We start from the raw sequence: 11,971 nt of genomic DNA, 5'->3' as shown, positions 1-11,971 counted from the left end.
AGAAGGATGAAAGAAATTAATAGAGTCAAGAAAGTTCATTATGGAAGAATATATTACATGTTCCAAGATTTTGCATGGCACACTTGTTAAAGAGATGGGACGATAATTAAGGGGCGATTTTTTGTTATCGGATTTGAAGACCGGACGACCTTTCCCACCTTCCAATCGTGGGTATGCTACCTCTGGAGAGTGATCGTGTGAACAGTAATGAAAAGTACACTGAAGAAGCACGACGAATGTTTTTTAAGAGTTTGCTGGTGATTTCGTCAGTGCCTGCAGAAGATGACATCTTAATATTTTCAATGATACCAGTGATGCTGTGTGCAGCGAATGTGACTGGTGGCATGAGCGATCTTGGTAGGGCAGTTAGGACAAATATTGGCATATCATTTTCGTTTGTGAAGACAGATGAAAATGCAGTGGTAAATATATTTGCACACTCAATGTCGCTCACTTCCTCGCCATGTGTGTCGGTAAGTGTGATGATAGGCGCATAATCGGGGTTAAGAACTTGTCAGAACTTTCTGGGTTTATTGGTTAGGATCTTCGGCAGGTCAGTATGAAAAAATGCGTGTTTGGCATTAGAAATTGACCGCAAATATGTTGAATCGGCCTCCTAGTATTTATTCCATGCGCATTCTTATGAGTTTAGTTTTGCTGCAAGCAAAAGTGGTTTTTTCTTGTTCTCAAGTGTTTTCCAGGTTCTTTGATCAACATAGCAACAAAAACTCAACAAACGAAAATTACTGTTTGTGTGCACAATTTTTCATTGAGAAATGGTATAGGCATTTCTGGAAGTAGTACGTCGATGTGTCGCCTCCACAGCTGACAGTCGCTAGAGATACCACCCGACTGCTGTGTGGACGCATGCCCAGATTTCTAGCTTATATGCAAATTCGTCTGTTAATCGAGTGTCGCCATATAGCCTGTATTATTGTCCTATGAGTTGTCGTGCATTTGTAAAGGATTCCGATCTTGCAGAGCAGCCGAAATTACAAGAACAATGTTCTTTTTATTAGAAAATCATTTCTCTTTTTTGTGTTGTCGCTCCGAAAAGCGGTTGGTCTGTTGTCATTTTGAGCGCATCGTCCTTTGGGGCAGTGCTTTGTTCCGCCGCATAAAGAAGTTGTGATTTGGAACGCTTTCGATGAACTAAAGAATTTTCCTAATAGTAACATTCACATTTCAGTTCATACAGATGTACGTTTGTGTGAAGCTTTCTATAGATAGATTCATGTTTGCTGCAGTTCAAATTACGTGTTATGTAACTGCCTGTGATGTAACAATAATTTATTCGCACAACCAGATGCAGCTTCATGTAACTGGTTGTATGAGACTTTTCAAAATGTAACGGGATCTTGTTATACCAAAAGTTTGCAGTTTCAGCAGGGAGGACCTTCTTAAACATTTATTATTGTTTAGGGATGTCAAGATGTTGTGAACTAGAGGGACCTCCACATAAACATCTGCGGCACCTCTGCAGCCTCAATAGCTCGGCAAAGTACCTAATGGGCATGCTGCGAGAAGGTGTGTGCAAAGCTGTCGCTGCCACTGACACGAGCTGCAGGTTTTGTTGGTATCATTCATATTTGGAAACTCTCCTGAATTTTTTGTGGGTTTACAAACGTGCGTTCATTTTACGATTTCATCAATGTCACTTCAAAAAGAGAATCAAGTTGCGTTGGTTAAGGTGTTCTAAAGCTGTAGAGCGATGAGTGGCATGACATTGTTAAAATGCATGTAAAAATTATTGTAATGCTATTTTACTGCTTTATTATTAGCAATTCAATATCTCTATTGAGTACATCAGAGCGGCACTTGCTTTATAGAAGTTCGGCAGGACAAATTACTGAAGCAGCCTAAAGCGGCAGCAGCAAACACACTGAACAAGCTCTGTTATTAAAAAAAAAACTATGTTGTCAGTTACTACCCTGTGGTTCGCTGCTGCTTTTTATGCTGCACGTCAAGTTAAATATATGTTGATACTGTGTTTGTGACGTAATAGTTCGGCCGAGACCCGCCAGGTGGAGAGAAGTAATTAATGAAGGGAACATCGGGCATCCACCCATTCGTAGCAATTGTTTCAAAGGAAGCCCCTATGGATTCCAGAAAAGAACGGAAAACCTCACAGTTGAAGAAAAATTCGTCCTTGTCCGGGACTCGGACCCGGGACTACCGCCTTCACGGGGCAGCCGCACTACCATTTTCCTGTGTTTCCTGATTAGCAATTGCTACGAACAGGTGGATAACAAGCTATATATATATATATATATATATATATATATATATATATATATATATATATATATATATATATATATATATATATATATGTGTGTGTGTGTGTGTGTGTGTGTGTGTTATTCATTTATTCAATAATATGTATATTATTGTTATTAATTTATTTAATAGTACTGTCAGCACAAGCCAAGGCAGCAGTTACGGTTACATTGCTGTCATAAATCTGGATGGCCATGGTTGGTGCTTAACCAATTCAGTAGAATATAATCACAAGGTACATAGTGCGTTTTTAAACAATTCAATCGCAAGCAATCCGGATAGGAAGGCACATCATATAAACAAATTTGAAGGAATAAACAACATCAGCCAGAATTAACAAATGTAGCACTATATGGGTCTAACGAAGAACTAATGCGCCAAAGCAAGTGTAACCGACAGACAGCCAGGAATAATACCTAGTCTCAAACGTTCACAAATAATTTGGTAACAGGCTTTACGAAACATTGTAAATCGGTACATTCTACTATATCTTCTGGCAAGTTGTTCCACTCGTGTATGCTTCGAACCAAGAGTGAATTTTTGAATGATTCTGCTCTATAATTCAGTTGCTTAATATGTTTTGAACGCTTTGTTCTGGGGTTAGCACATCTCTGTTATGTGATGTGTCTGATTTTCTAAGTCCACTTTATAGTCTCCGCTTAATACGTAAAAAATAGTGTCAGCCTTTTAGGCTGCATTTTCTGCTTGACAGTCGTGAGGCCAGCTCTATTTAAGGGTTCGTTGACGGACTAGGTTCTAGCGTATGGGTTAAAAATAAACCTCAAGGCCCTGTTTTGTACGCGCTCACATTTTATTGCATTTTGTTGGGTGTACGGCTCTCAAACATGACTTGCATAAGTCATTACAGGATGTAGAGTCATATTATAGGCCATTGGTTTTATCTCTGGAGTGGCGTCGTGAACTTTGCATCGTAATATCCAAAGTTTACACTTGGCCTTATTACAGATGTTATCAACATGTACCGACCACTTCAAATCATGTGTGAGATGAATTCCTATGTATTTCAATTCCTTAACCTCACCTAACTCGGCTCCGTCGATGCTGTTGGGGAAAAAAAGGATCTTTTTTTACACGTCTGCGCATACAAAGAGTATTTAATGCATTAAGTTCCGTTTCCCCTCGCCCACCCGAGACTGACTTTCTGTAAATGGTTACCAAGGTTCTGTTGATTATTAGGAGTGTATATTTTAGCATATATAATGGTGTCATCAGCACAGTGCATGAAGGCTATTTGTGGTGAAAAACATGTTCCCATATAATTGATAAAAATGGAAAATATTAACGGGCCTACAACAGACCCTTGCGGCACACTGATCGACCTGATTTATTGGTACTTTAAAGAGAATATGATGAAACAAATTGTTCCCTTTCTGACAAATATGCCTCAATCCAATTTAATAGCTGAGTATTACCGAAGAAATGAGACAGTTTCATAAGGAACGTTCTATGGTATGTTCTGTCGAATGCTTTGCGTAATCGATAAAGACAATATCCATTTGACCGCTTTCATCAAGACATTGACCGATTTCAGGCGTAACTTCAGTGAGGAGAGTGACTATGGAGTGCCCACGGCGAAAGCCATGCTGGGTTTTACCCAAAATGTCGTTTTCTTATACAAATTTAGGTGGGTATTTAAGATCTGCTGTATCGTTTTGCAACAAGTACTTGTCAAACAGATGGGTCGGTAATTAGCCACATGTTTGTATCGCTGTTTGTGAATTGGTACTACATTAGCACCCTCCAGTCTCTTTGAACGTCGCCAGATTCGAGAGAGTTAGTATATAGATGGCAAAGTTTTATTATTTTCTTTATTATTTTCTCTTGCAGCGGCAGCGGCGACGTACGCACGTCATTTAATCAAGTTGTGTGGACTTTTGCAGAGGCCGGCGCTTCATCTGATACCTGACCAGGACTGTTCTGCGTGTCCCGCCATCTGCCTGACTGTACTGTAACCACGGCCTTCTGTCGCTTCTTTCTTGGGGGCGGTGTTTTCATGGAAAGCTGGCTTCACTCTGGCAGCGGCAGCGGCGACGTACGCACGTCATTTAATCAACCTGTGTGGATTTTTGCAGAGGCCGGCGCTTCATCTGATACCTGACCAGGACTGTTCTGCGCGTCCCGCCATCTGCCTGACTGTACTGTAACCACGGCCTTCTGTCGCTTCTGTCTTGGGGGCGGTGTTTTCATGGAAAGCTGGTTTCACTCTGGTAGCGGCAGCGGCGACGTACGCATGTCATTTTATCAACTGTGTGGATTTTTGCAGGTTGGTGGCATTTCTTATTCTGTGCTGTAGCACAGCTCCTCCCCTGTCGTCGCTGTTGCTGCCACGAGTCTTGTAGTGCTTTTACCTTGTTGTGACTACTGGTTAGAGTGTCGTATATGCCATATCTGTGCCGCATTTAGGCTATGGAGGGTTCTGGCTCTGGAAGCCTGCGCGATGTCGCAAAGTCTCCTGCTGATAAGCAGCCAGGTACTATAGAGGAAGTCACAAAAGTGTTGGTTGAACTGACAGCTAAGCTTGAGGCGTTTGCGACGGACATGAGAAATGTCGTCGGTGCTGTTGCTAACTCCAATACAGAGATTCGCTGTAAACTTGGAGCCATTCGCGACTCCATTGGCTTTATGAACGACGGTTTCGAACAATTCAAAAAGGATGTTGACGCGTTCCGTCGCGAGCTGACTGCAGTGACGGCTGAAAATCAGCGATGTAAAAGAGTATGAGCAACTAAGTAAAGAACTGAAAGAAGCAAAGAGAGAAATAGTTGAGCTGAAACAATACAGCAGGAACATGAACCTTGAGGGTAAAGGACTACCGTTAGTTGCAAACGAAGATCTGAGAAGAAGTGTTGGACAAATTGCCACATGTATAGGCACAAGTGTCACGGACAGTGACATTGATGTAGTACATCGTGTCCCTTCTAAAGATAACAACAAACCAAACGTGATCATAAAGTTTTCGGCTAGGTCTGCACGAGACAGCGTACTCTCTACTGCGCGAACCGCTAAGTTAAGCACTGGGACCCTGGGCTTGGAAGAGAGTAATCCTGTATATATCAATGAGCATCTGTGCGTTGAAAACAAGGGTCTATTGGGTAGAGCTCGACAACTGAGGCGAGAAAAAGAATGGAAGTTTGTGTGGATGTCACAGGGAAAGATCCTGATGTGGAAGTCTGAAAATTCGCCTGTCCTACATGTTACCTGTGACTCGTACCTAGACAAGGTGCGTTAGGTTACCCGCTATTGCATACTCAACGCCACTTATGTCATGGTGCCAACAGATAGAATGGCTCAAGAACAATCTAGGAACCTATGGTTCTTCTTGCTTTTCTCGATATTTTTGAAAACAGTTAACGGCGCGATTCATCAGACACCCACGCACATTTTCCGAATCTATGTGGTTTCGTACCTAGCAAATGCGCCTGATAGTGTCTTTATGTATGGGAGCTCTAAACTACTGTCGGAAACAGAAGTTCTGTTTATGAACGTTAACCTTTTGACCAATATTGTACACCTTAGAGTCCATAGTACATCAGTGTTGCACTCATTTCTTCTTGCTTGCTACAGTGTTGCGGTTGAGGGCGTCACCCACATAAAAATTTAAATTCCCCTTAATATTCTCTTCAGCAGTTGGTTTTGCATATATAGCATCTTATTCGTCTATGCCAACGGCACTGTTTCTACATTGCAATGGCTGTCTTTTTTTCCCCTGAGAATTAAGTTTCAAAATGGCTCTGAAATGTACTAGTCCCTCTGAATTAAGCAGGATTGTTGCGCATCAGCGCCTATCGACTCTGAGTTTCCTGCATATGAACATACAGTCAGCCCGTTCTAAAGAAGACGAATTGTGGAATTTTCTAGATGAATTTAAATTTAACTTTTCTGTGATTATGTTGACTGAAACTTGGTACCGCAACGACACCGACATTGTGCATATTGATGCGCATAATGTGGCCTACATAAATAGCGAAACTAGAGGCGGCAGTGTATGCATATATGTTGAAACAAGTATCGGCTATCAGTATATTGATGAATGGTCTCGATGCTGTGAAGACATTGAAATTCTGTGTTTAAAATTCGAAAACTCTCTCTTTACTGTTGTGTATAGGCCTCCTCACGGCAACATCAACAATTTTCTTCAATATTTAGATGAATTCTTTTGGTTTGTTAATGAAAATAATTATACATTAGTACTCGGAGGTGACCTCAACATTGACATGCTCACAAAGACTAGCACACAAACTGACCTGTCAAATCTACTTCTTTCGCATGGCCTTTCATATGTTAAAACTACCCCAACTCGTATTACAGCTGCTACAGCCACCTTGATAGATCTATTTATAACAAATTCTCCTAATCTACTACAGCATGGTCCGATAAGTATCGCTATCAGTGATCATTTGCCAATTTGCCTAATTACTACGGTTGAAATTAAACAGAGGCACCCGGTGAAATCAGACATTTATTTCCGAGACATTATTTCACAATCTCTTTCTTGCTTTCGTGGCGAAATAAGCTCGTTGAGCTGGGATGATATACTCTCCTCATCATCACCTGATAGCGGCTATGACCGCTTCATTAAGATCGTGTGCACAGTATACCAAAAACACTTTCCTTACAGGCACGTAAAAAAACCTAAACACGCTCGCAAGCCATGGATCTCCTCTAAGCTAATCAAAATGATAAAAGAAAAGAATAGGCTGTACTATGCGTTTTTGAATAGCCGTGACCCAGATGATTTGAAGCAGTTTACGAAATATCGAAATAACCTGACTATGCTGCAAAAACAAGCTAAATGCGACTATTACTGCTCCATGTTCGATGGTATCGTTGATGCAAAACAGACTTGGAATAAGCTGAATTCTGTTATATCATCAAGGCGACCCGCCAGTACCATTAAAGAGCTCAATGTTGGTAATGAGGTTCCTAAAGATGAAGCACTCGCCAATAAATTTAATGATTACTTTGCCTCACTAGTTGAAAGCACTTATGATCAAGATGCCTTGATGTATTTGCCCAGTCCCCTTGCGCATTCTTTGTATATTGATGAGACTGATGACACTGAGGTTTTAAATGTGTTCAAAAATTTTAGGCGATCTAAAAGTGAGGATGTGCACGGATTAAAAATACAACCAATTGTTTTTTATTGACCTGCTCACCCCTTGCCTCAATCACATTTACATCTCCCTAACCTCTGGTGTTTTTCCTCAACAGATGAAAATTGCAAGGGTAGCTGTGGTGTACAAAGGCGGAGAAAGGGAAAGCTTAAGTAACTATAGACCAATCTCAATTCTTCCACTGTTTTCGAAAGGTTTAGAAAAAATTATTCTCCTTAGAATGACTGCCTTTTTTAACAAGTATTCTGTTTTAACACCATGTCAATATGGCTTTAGGTCAGGCTGCTCGACTGAAACTGCTCTTTTTAAACAAAAGGAACTAATTTTGAAAAATATAGAGGCGCGGAAACTAACATTGGGAGTACTCCTTGATTTCTCAAAAGCTTTCGACAGAATTAACAATGAAACACTATTACAAAAATTGAATTGTTATGGTACACGCGGTATAGTTTTAGATTGAATTAGAAGTTATATAACCGACAGAAAGCAATGCGTATCAATAAATAGAAAATCATCTTCGTTTAAACTTATTAAGCAAGGTGTGCCTCAAGGTAGCATATTGGGACTACTTCTATTTATCATTTACATAAATGACATTGTTAATATTGATGTTACCATTAACTATATTATTTACGCAGATGATACTGGTTTATTCTTCTCAGGAACTAAGGAGGATCAACTCGCCAATTTTGCAAAGGAAATATTTCACAAGATATATAACTGGTCTGTAAAATTTCTCTCCAGTTAAACTGCTCCAAGACAAAAGCAGTCCTCTTTAGAGCGCAGTCCACGCCTTGTGACCTCACCCAATGCCTCACACTCAATGACACAAAAATAGAACTTTCCGCTACAGCAAAAACATTGGGTGTTATCTTTCATGAATTGATGCTATGGGACCACCACACCGATTACTTACGAAATAAACTTAGTAAAGCGTTAGGTATGTTGCGCAGATGCAAGAGGCTACTACCAATACCACAGAAACTTATGGTTTATAACGCACTATTTGCTTCTCACCTGCGCTATTGTAACCTGGTCTGGTCAAATAGTACTAAGAAATCATTAGGTAATTTAGTTTCAGTTCAAAAGAATGCCTTACGTGCTATATCAGACTTACCTTACATTGGACATACGCGTGACATATTCCGGAAGTTCGAGATTTTACGTGTAGACCACCTTTACGAGTATCAACTCATCTGTTCTTTTAAACGTGACTTGATTAAGGGTTCTAATCATATCATAAACATCGCGAACTTGCAGCGGAATCCTTCTTTTCGCCTAAATCGATATACGGGACACTGGGAAGTCCCGCGCCCTCGGACGAACTATGGCCTTCAAGCACTGTCGTACTGTCTTCCCTCTACACTTAACAAATATAGTCTACATGATGTAAACATACGCCATATATCCAAGAGCACATTACTGCAAAAATTTCTGTGAATATTTAACTTTTTGGTTTGTCGACTGAAAATTATTTCTTTGCTATTTCTAGGTTGTCTTTTCTGGTTTTCTTCCATACATGTATGCGTATATGCATGTGTGTATCTATATATCTATATATATGTATAGATGTGTGTATATACATGCGTCTGTGAATATGTATATATTGACCCTGCCACAAGTATGTGCTACGAATATCTTGCCATGTTGCTGCCTGTTCACGGGGAGGTGGGACTAGTCAAGCTGCCGTTATGCGGCTTTTATCCTGCCATCCCTACCGCTTTGTATATATCAGTGTACTTATGTGGTAAAATAAACTTCTTCTTCTTCTCGGTTACATGTGGTAGAGACATAGCTGATCACCATTTCGTGGTCAGAAATTGCTTCTAAAATATCACACCCGTATTTCCATTGTGTGACGGATCTGCTCGAAAACGCCAAATCCAGTAGTGATTCTCCTGATTCGTAGGTTCCATGTGGGCATAGTTAATATTTGTCTTAAGTCAAGGGAAAAAGTCAGATTAAGAAGAACACGAGACACTGCCTGATCATTTTGATCTTCCCGATAATATACCCAGTCAATATTCGGTTAATTTATATCTCCGGCCATTAGATCCTGCAATTGCTGTTGCTAAACTTTTCAAGAAAGAACTCGAGGAATAGCATGCATTCTTCGGTGGTATCGGGGGGTGGAGGGGGCGATATACTGCAACAAAAAGAAAATACAGGCCACCGATCTCTGTGGTACCCACAATACACTCCAGTTCCCGAGGGGATGAAGCTTCAACGAGATCCATCGAAGTTTTATAAACAATAGCAACACCTCCTCCTCTGGATTCTCTGTCTTTGGGACAAACCATATAGTTCGGCGGAAGGAAACAAGCACTCTAAATTGATTTATTTCACCAGGTTTTAGTTACAATTACGACATCCGGTTTATGTTCCAAGAGGACAGCTTCCAAAAGTGAAGATCTGTTGCATGTGCTCCGTGCATTGACGTTTAAAACTACTTGTCTGCCAGGAACACTCTTCCCTGCTGTCAGATCTGTTTCCCTTTTCGTGCGACATTTATCTGCCGCCTATGTTGCTACTTTTGTCATGACGACGCGGTTCCCCACAGGGCCTACGTGTGGAAGTATCATCCTCCTAGTAACCCGCCTTGCCGGCCGCATAAAGCCTGTCATAAACTAGGCGCACTCGACTTCTCATTTTTAGCTCTTTCCCAAAGGCACTTTCTGCTGTGCACCACGCTCTTTGAGAAACCATCGCTTATCGAAACGTTCATGCCTTTCAAATTAGGAGAATTGCGCATAATTTGCTATTTTTCCTTGAAATCATACAGCCCGAAAATAACTTGTCGTGCTTTTGACTGCTGTTTTTCAAGACGGTGCATGCGCTCAATGATGCGGTGAGAAGTACCAATCATTTCCTTTAGCAGCTTCGATAAGTATGCCTTTGTTTCATTGTCTTCAATCAATCAATCAAATCATTATTTTCCATCAGGTGCTACAGATGGAGGGGCTACGGAAGAAAAGCTGCCACTTGGCGGCTTGACGAGTCCGCAGACCCATATATAAGGCAGCGTCTAGACAGCACCAGAGCATAAACAAGCAATAAACAAATCGAGGCACTTGATCAAAGCAAATAAATAAAATAAAAAGTCCTGAGCCAGATCAATCAAACACAGTCAACACAAAAGAATGAACAGGCAATAAGCGTTTCAAGGCACTTGATAAATGCAGAAGAAAAGAAAAAGTCTTCAGCTAGATAAAAACAAACACCAGAATAGCTAAAATCAGGTTAGTCAATAAGCAAACAGGTCTCTAAGTGTAACAGTGGAGCAACTTAATAAATCAAAATTTAGTGACTGATAATAGTTTAAAAGAGATAGCAGAGAGAAACACAAACGTTCCATACCAGAATTCAAGCGTGGTACAGCAACCTTCCAGTTTTCTCCACGTCTAGTATTGTAATATTTCTCATTTGTTTCTAAATGTGCCAAGGCATCGAGGCTATGAATATTTTTTTTCACCTCATATTTAAACCGAGCACTCAAACGGTACCGGTATAGCTTGTGAGCTGTAATAACATGTGCCCTGTGAAAAAATTCTGCAGTGGTTGCATTATGACGAGCATTGTATACGTGGCGTAGATACCGTTTTTGCATAAGGAATATTTTTTGTGTGTTAGAGAAAGTAGTTGTGCCGCAGACAAGTTGGCAATAGTTGACGTGTGGATAGAAAAGAGAATTGTAGACCAATATTTTCGTTTTAGTAGAAAGCATGTACCGGAGACGGCCGACTACACCGGTTATTCGAGCAAGTTTGGCTAATACAAAATTCACATGCGGTTCCCAGGACAGATTGGTAATGAATATCACGCCTAGACATTTAAACTGGTCAACAATGTCAACAGGGCGAGAGTTTAAAACAGGGAAACTTGTCTTGTTCAGGGAAACCGAAGATAAGGTTATTGCGGCGCTCGACATTTTCCTTATCGTCACCTTTTTTTAGATAGCACTGTTACTGTTCCGTTCAGTCGAGACACCGCCCGCTGTGTGTTATCAATTTTCAAAAAAACTCAAGTTTAGCTACGCGGTCTTCGAAAGTTTGATGGGGCACCATTTACTTTCACTTCTTTTTGAACTACTCTCTGATCACGTTTAATGTCACTGAACGTCTTGCTCTGGCCGTTCAACGTTTGGAAAATCTGTTCGAGTTTTTCATGTATAGTCAAACCGGGGCCGAATTAAACTCGACATCCCCACTTTTGACAAGCTTGAGACATACAGACGAACAATCACATACAAGCAGCGCTAGAATGCGGGGGCATGGCACGATGATCAGAGACAAACGATTACTCCTAATTAAAGAGAAGTCGTGTCTCTGTGTGCGTGTTATTCCTGCAGTGTCCCGGGTCATATATCGCGATTTTGCAACCAGCATATGACCATGTGGTATGGCCAGCCGTCAGAGTTTTCTACGCCCCTCGAACGACCACACGGTGCCCCGTGGCCAGCACACGTATCATCTGGCGACGAGTATTGGCCGAGCAGCTCTCGGAATCACTCCTCGGCATCTGACAGAAGTTTGACACCCCCACCGCAACGTCGTACT

The 11,971-nt window shown here is 41.0% G+C and overlaps 1 long non-coding RNA gene across 1 annotated transcript in view; it reads left to right on the top strand.

Moving 5' to 3' along the window:
• Positions 1-4,166: 4,166 nt before the first annotated feature.
• LOC129380683 (uncharacterized) overlaps positions 4,167-11,971 on the top strand; it is a 48,671-nt gene continuing 40,866 nt past the window's right edge. The window contains exon 1 of the long non-coding RNA XR_008608879.1: positions 4,167-4,564. This is a non-coding gene — a long non-coding RNA (uncharacterized lncRNA). The remainder of the gene's footprint in view (positions 4,565-11,971) is intronic.

Source organism: Dermacentor andersoni, chromosome 10 (assembly GCF_023375885.2).
Source record: "Dermacentor andersoni chromosome 10, qqDerAnde1_hic_scaffold, whole genome shotgun sequence".
NCBI lineage: Eukaryota > Metazoa > Arthropoda > Arachnida > Ixodida > Ixodidae > Dermacentor > Dermacentor andersoni.
This window is presented reverse-complemented; position numbering and strand designations above follow the sequence as displayed.